The sequence below is a fragment of the Aquila chrysaetos genome, chromosome 23, assembly GCF_900496995.4.
Source record: "Aquila chrysaetos chrysaetos chromosome 23, bAquChr1.4, whole genome shotgun sequence".
In the NCBI taxonomy this organism is placed as follows: domain Eukaryota; kingdom Metazoa; phylum Chordata; class Aves; order Accipitriformes; family Accipitridae; genus Aquila; species Aquila chrysaetos.
In genome coordinates this window covers 19,573,475-19,580,748 of record NC_044026.1, presented here as the reverse complement: position 1 = coordinate 19,580,748, position 7,274 = coordinate 19,573,475, and positions in this window count along the sequence as shown.

Genomic DNA, 7,274 nt, shown 5'->3' with positions numbered 1-7,274 from the left:
TACCCAACAGCAAATACTGATTTAGCAGCAGGCAGCACAGTTGAAAATTTGGCAGAATATCCAGAATACATGAGTGTGATGGAACCAGTAGTATGTTACCCTAATTTGTAGAGAACTACATCATGGTAGAAAATCAGCCACTTACTGGCTATGTGCCTACCTTAACAACGCATCTTTTAAATATGTTTTCTTGTAGTTACATCACCCAAAATATTCCCACAGAGAAGATCTGTAAGCAGCAGGGCTTACTTTCATGCCTTTTATACTTTCATGATTCTGAACACAGTTTAAGCAGTGTTTTTTCCAGAGTTACCTCTAGTCCAAGCAACAAAGGCAGGTGTGCAGGGCATATTCAGTACTACTAACTCTATGTGCCGAAGTGAAGTGCAACATTTACAATGTATATATTTATGTTTGGCAAAATATTTTAGACAACTTACATTAAGCATCTCTGTTACCCTACTGTCCTTCAAAGCAAATAGGGCTTTTGCAGGGTAACTTATAAACCCTACAGGCCTGAGACTGCTCAGAATGCACCTAGATGCAGACAATAAGAGATGTCAAGCTCAGGAATATTTTATAACTCTTGCCTTTTGCAGCTGACTCAGGGATGTCCCTGTCAAGTCAAAATCCTGACCCTGGAATTCTCTTGAGGGGAGAAACACCTTGATAATGAGTAACTGAGCACATAGTATCGAGAGATATTTCACATTGCAGAAATAGGAACAAAGATGTTTCTCAGTTTGAATGTGTGAGAGTTCCCGTCACACTTTGTGTTCGCAGTCTTGTCCCTTTTAGGCCCTTCTATTTTTGGATTGCTTAATACTGAAAGCATGGTTTTCACAGGGCTTTAAGGTATGTCCTCAGTCTGCAGCTGGCATCTTTAATCTAACTCTAAAGGTAGAGAGTGCAAGCTGGGCTAGACGAGTACTGAAAACAGAAAAAGAAAAGGAGCACAGTACTTACTTAAAGTTTTAAGTCTTGATCTAGAAACACATTCTAACCTTCATGGACATCCATTTCTGTACTCATGGGGTAAATTGCTCCAGCCTTACTGAAATTTGGAACAAGTTTCATACAGTGGTTCACAAATTATTTATGGATTAAACTTACTTATGACCACAGATTCTCAACAAAAGTATTTTCAACTTTTATTGTAAGTATATCGCAGAACTCTTCAGAATTGCTCATCCTACCCCTGTGAAAAGCTTTTCTGAGCCCCATAGTAGCCTACCACTAGTACAGTCCTGGAGACTGAAAAATGCACATATCAATACTGTGTGCACGTAAAGGTTACTGGCTGTAAGAAGTACATCAGTTCCTCTAGGACTGACATGTGCTTCATTTTTTACATCCAAATATAATATGCTGCTACAGCGTTATGTACACTAAAACCTGCAAACATTGCTAGGTCTTTACAGGTAATACATGGAGTAAAGTGAGCACAAATACACAAGGTGGTGCTGCTGGGCTAACACAGTGAATGTTCTACTATTTCACTGCACAGACCATTTTGTGAGAGAAAATCTCACCCATGAAAAGCTTTCTTTTTTGATTTTCCACTTTCTGAACACTCCACCCTCCACATTTCAGCTGGCTAGGAAATAGCGGCCTTGTTTCACAGAGATGGTGCAACTCTGACTTTTGTCTTCGTTTGGCTCTTCAGTATTTTTGACACTATTTTCAATCATGTCACACACACCTTTTTCCCTAGACGGTAAATGCCACACAGGTCTGTTGGCAGAATCTTAGTCAGAATGATCTAAGGTAAAATTTTCAAAAAGTGCCTACCTGAATGCCACAGGACGCATCCCAAATGTCCAAATAATAATTTTTTTTTAAGTAAAAGTAAGTGAGGTGTAAATTCCTAAGCCATCTAGGCACCTTTGCAAATTTTATTCAGAGCCTCTAATTAACTCCTTGGAATCAAAACAGGAGACATCTTAAACCACTTCTTCTATTGAGGGTGAAAATCACACCTGTGTTTTTAATAAGCACTTCCAAAATACACACTGAGATTTAAATACAGTAATAGATTGAACAAGTAGTAAAATTATTTGTTACAAAATATTAATACTAGTAAATAAGGAAATATAAGGTCTAACAATCCAAACATTTATGGAAATCCTGTGTATGTGGACATATTCCTGATTAATCAATTCCATGAAGTAATACCACTTGACACCAGCTGAATTACTTGCCATAAATTTTCAGATGTTAAGGGCTGAGTTCTGTATGTTTATGCTGATGTGAGCTGGATAATTCTGAAATTTCTTAAGGCTCACACCAGTAATCAGAGAAAATAGACAAATTGTTTTGTTAGCCATTAAAAATTAAACAAAAGCAAGAATTAGAATAGCAATGAACAGGTGCAGAATGGCTCATTACCTGCGAGAGAGTTCTTAGCCAGATTTTAAGTGCAGGGGGAATCTTGAAATATTAAGTCCTCTAAAGTATAGGTTTTCCTATATGATGGCCTCTGCACTGACTATATTGGCTCTATTGCAGAGTAGCCAGTCTGCCCAGAGAAACCCTTAAGCTATCTTAAGGGTAGTTAGTTTTTAGATAATCACAAAATAATTAAAGTTTGCCATGTTTTGCCTAACCATCAAATGGGTGCGAGTTATTTATTGTTCTTTGAAGACAAGGAAGTTGCTGTACTTACAGAACGATTGCACACACTGGCAAAACTGAATAGGCATTCCTTTGCTAGAGAACAAGCTCTGTGTTGTCTGTGATCAACTTGACACAACTTGTTTGAAAATTTTATCACAATGGCTCTCTTCCTTAATTAGCACAGCGTGGCTGGGCAGGACACTTACTGTGATTGTGACGAGAACCGAGGCCTCTCCTGTTTCTAAAGATTTTAACACGAGTGGTCAATTTGTGATCTCAGTAGTGGTGGAATAAAAATCTGCAGTAACTCTTTAATGTCACCAGAATTTATTACTTAAACCACTGTTCTTATTCCTAACTCACATTCTTGATGATGAGATCAAAGTCTGGTTCCTAGCAACTGTATCTTGAATTTTGGTTGATTGATTTGTTTTCTTCAAAATATATTTCCCTCCTTCCTTGTTTCCCCCCAAAACCAGACTTTCCCTCTGACAATTCCTTTTTTCGTTTATACTAGCAAGGTATCTTGCATCACTCAGTTGAGTCTGGTCGAACACTACAAGCTCTCCACATGTATAAACTCCCACACACAGACAATGTGTAATAAAAACAAACTAGTATAGTGCCTGATGAAGCAGTATGTAGTATAATAAGAATGACAAAAATTCTTGCTGCTTTTTTTAAGCAGCAGTCACTCTTGCTTTGTGGACTACATTTATACTTTACAGAGATATTCCACAGTAACTTACTTGCTTCTCTGAATAGTGTCTGCCATTTTATTTGTTGTGCTTTGACACCATGTGGTTTTTTTACAGTGTGCCGAGTGCTAAATTGTCTGTTGATTCTAATTTTGAAATAATGGCACTTCCTTTTTATTTTTGAAGCAAAGAAATAGTAATAATAAAAAACCCTCTTTCATTCCCTCAGCCTGTGCATTTTTCCTCTGCCAGTGGGCCTTTTTCTACAATCGCTACTGTAAATTTCCACTGTAAATCCAAACATGTACTGTAGATGGAGCTTTAAGTTTTTTCCAGGAAGAAGTCCATTCACATAAGCCATAGAGATGCCCCAGTGATAAGAGAAGCGGGGAAGACTCACACAAGACAGGTCTGGGAGTGGGATGACACCAGGCGCATTTGTGATTTGGATTTGTTCTCTTTGCATTTGTCTCTAACAGAGTAACACACAGAAAACATGCACTCAGGAAAATCTTGTCTCTAACCTCTCTGTAATCCTCAGAAAAGAATGATTGGACCCCCCCTTAGAGCAGGGAGCCAAAGTGTATCCCATAGAAAGGAGAGACAACTTTTCAGCTGGTTTGTTGAAAGGAGCAGTGCAGCCATCACTAAGCAGATGAATTATAATGTAGTAAGTGAAAAAGATTCCTGCAAGCCACAGTCTATGTGAAAACCAAAGGTCAATGGCAAATTCCAATTAGCATAACATTTTTAATGGGATTAATCCTAGCCATGTGTATCAGCAGCAGATGCAGGCTTACAAAAGGAAAACTGAAGTGGGCAAGAGGTTAATTATGTAGGTAGACATCACAGGACCACTTTTAGCAATATCCAGAAAAAAACTGCTGTGAAAGAGTAAAATTGTCTTATTAATTTAGAAGTATACTTTTCCAGTTACTCTCCATTCAGTTAGAAAAAGGGTTGCTAAATGTGTTCGCCTCAGCCTTGCTGAAAAGCCAGAGAACCAGGAGCTGCTGTTCTGGGAGAGTAACAGTGATCCGGGCTAGCACCGCCAGTTTTCCTCTGTCCGCATTCCCCTTCCCTCTCTACCCCATACACACACACGTTCCCATCCCCACTTTCTCTGTAGCTCGCAGGCCTACCCTGTAGCATGTAGGAAATTAGTACACCTTGAGACCAAGGGAACTGGATTTAATATAGAGACGTGATTTCATGTCAAGCAGCACTACTGCTGACCTGATACTGTGGGCACTGCAGGATGGAGATCCAGAGCAGCCCAGTGGGCAGGGAGGGCTGCATGTTGCTCATCTTTAAGAAATGGCTGAAAATACTTTGAAACACCAGCCTTCTCTGGTGTGGAGGTACAGAGGTGAAAACAGTAAGCCCTGACAAAATGTCTCCCAAAGCAAATGAAAATTGAGTAAGACTTTGCTCTGCTTTTTGACAAGAGCAGTGCTTGCCTTTTACAAATGACCTGTGAGGTAAGGTGTCCTTGCACACACCAGAAAAACTGGATTCAGTTTCATCCTCACCCTCGGGCAGTTCAGATCTGTATCTCTTATCTGCAAAGGAGGAGGCAGCCAGAGACTATTTTGGGTGAGTGCGTACTCCCTCTCCCCTCTTGTACCATCCTGCAGATCACCAGAGAGGAAGAACGTGTCAGTACCATAGTGGTGCAGGGATTCACTGAAGTCCCCCTCATAGCTCCATGGATTGCCCATGAATTTTTATTAGCTAAAACACTGCACCAGTCCAGAGACCAGAAGCCAGCGCTCCTCCACTGCAGATAAGGGCACTGAAAGACATTTGTGTTCATGCACCTGGGCTCTCACAGCCCATTTCTCCAGTAAGACACCTGCACTTGCCCTCTGCTTTTACAGCAGCAGCCCTGGCATCCCTTTTACTCCCAGCTCACGCTGAGGTGATCCAAACATACACCCAAACCTCTGCAGGGAATGCTGTAGTCACCTGGAGTATATCAATTTAGCTTACATCTATCTACATTATTAATAGACAATTTAATAAATCGCTGTAGCCAGCTGGAGGAAGTCCATCAGGTGAACAGGCTGTCTAAAACAATAGCTCATCCCCACTTACTGCCTTCTGTTGGGGTGCATGTATCTATCTATTTATGTCTGTAACATGCTGGTAACATTAATTAACCCTCCATAAACTATTTATAGGTGTTCCTTTCATATAAAAGTGTCACCTGAAATGCGAACACAGGTTTATCACCCTCCACCACACTCCTGGCTTGCAACAGCCCATGCCTCAAAGTTTAGACTGACAGCTGGCCTCCTTTTACGCACTCCAGGGCGTGAACCCCCACTTTCTTTTAAGATTATTCAGGCCGCTCAGAGGTAGGTTTTCAAACCAATTCCATGGGGCTCAGTATCAAAGTGATGGTTTCTGTGTGTAATAGGTACATTCATTAAATGCGTCAGTGCATAATGAAGTTACGATGTCGGCAAGAGCACTGCGTTAGGAAAAGGATCTGTATAATTATAGCCAGTGCATTATCCTAAATGCACTTTTGTCTGGAAAACCCCTACTCTTCTCAGATTGTGTAATGTCATTAGTAGTACCTACTGCATCTTTAATCTCACTTATCACTACCTTTTTTAACTCCCACTCTTCAGAAGCAGAAGAAAATCCCACAAATTAGATGCATCACACTTTCTTACTGTGAAATGTGGTCTCTATCTTGCTGTTAACTGTAGAATCTGTAATGAAAACGGATCTTTTCCTCAGAGTCCAAATGAGATGCAGGATCAATTTATTTCTATCTGTTAGTTGTGAACATTGTGTAGTATCTTACCAATGATCCACTTCAAATCACCCTGGTCTTCTGAAATCCTCTTTATTCAGATTACTGGACAAGCATGACAGAAAATAGAAGAAAGTCATTCTAAAATCCTTCTTTGATCTACTTTCAAAACCAATTTGCAGTAAGTTAGCTCCAAATTGATTTCAGGAGTTAATCATCAAATAGACAAACAACATCCGTCAATAGTATGTATTAGAAAAACTTGCCAATCTAATGGCTAAAAAGATTAAGAGTTCGGAAACACTCTCATTTCTTTAATATTTGACATTATGAATCATAAATCATGATTATAAATAAACTATAAATCCTAATTTCCCATGATAAATAGGAAACTTTTATAACAAGTTTTTTAAGACAGAGTTTGCACAGCATTGAGTATACACCAGAAGACTGCTAGTTCTCTTTAAAAATGCTGCTTCTGGTTCTGCTTTCTGTTTTTCTCCTGCAGTGCTAATTAGAATAAGTCAACTTTTCCTCTTGATGATACACACAGTCAGTCTGTTACATAGCATTACCTGGTTAGTTGTCCAAAACCAGATCATTTTGTACCAATTTTCAATTTTGCTAGTGCTTGATATGTGTTTAGATTATGTTTGTTTGTATGAGTGGTTTTTGGACCCTGTGGTGTTTTAATATACCAGTAGCATCTGCAACTGCAGCATTATTAAAAAAAAAAAAAGGCAGCTCACATCTTGAAGAGTTATCTTAACAACAGATTGTGCACTAGAGTAATGCGACATTATGTTAAGATAATGAGATGTCAAAGACTCCATCCAGCCACCTTAGCATTGTACCAGTGAACTCAGAGCTTTAAGCACCGGTCAAGCTTTCAGTGTGCATCTGTGAGACTATTTCTTTGGCTCCATTTTAAATAAGATAAGGGGTTTTTCTTCTACCTGTGCTCTGTGTTTTGTTATCTGCCTGGCTGATAGGCCAGAACTGCTCTGTTTAAAGTCTGGAGAATTGCTCCCTGCAAGGGGGTGGTCTACCAAAATGAGAAAGTGTTGCATTATCAAGACATCATGCAGAATGATATACAGCAGATTATGCAGTAAGAGGTGAAGTAGAAAGAAATTGTCTGTTAGTATCACGCCCCAAGTGCATACTGGACTCTGTTGTGCCACATGTCCATG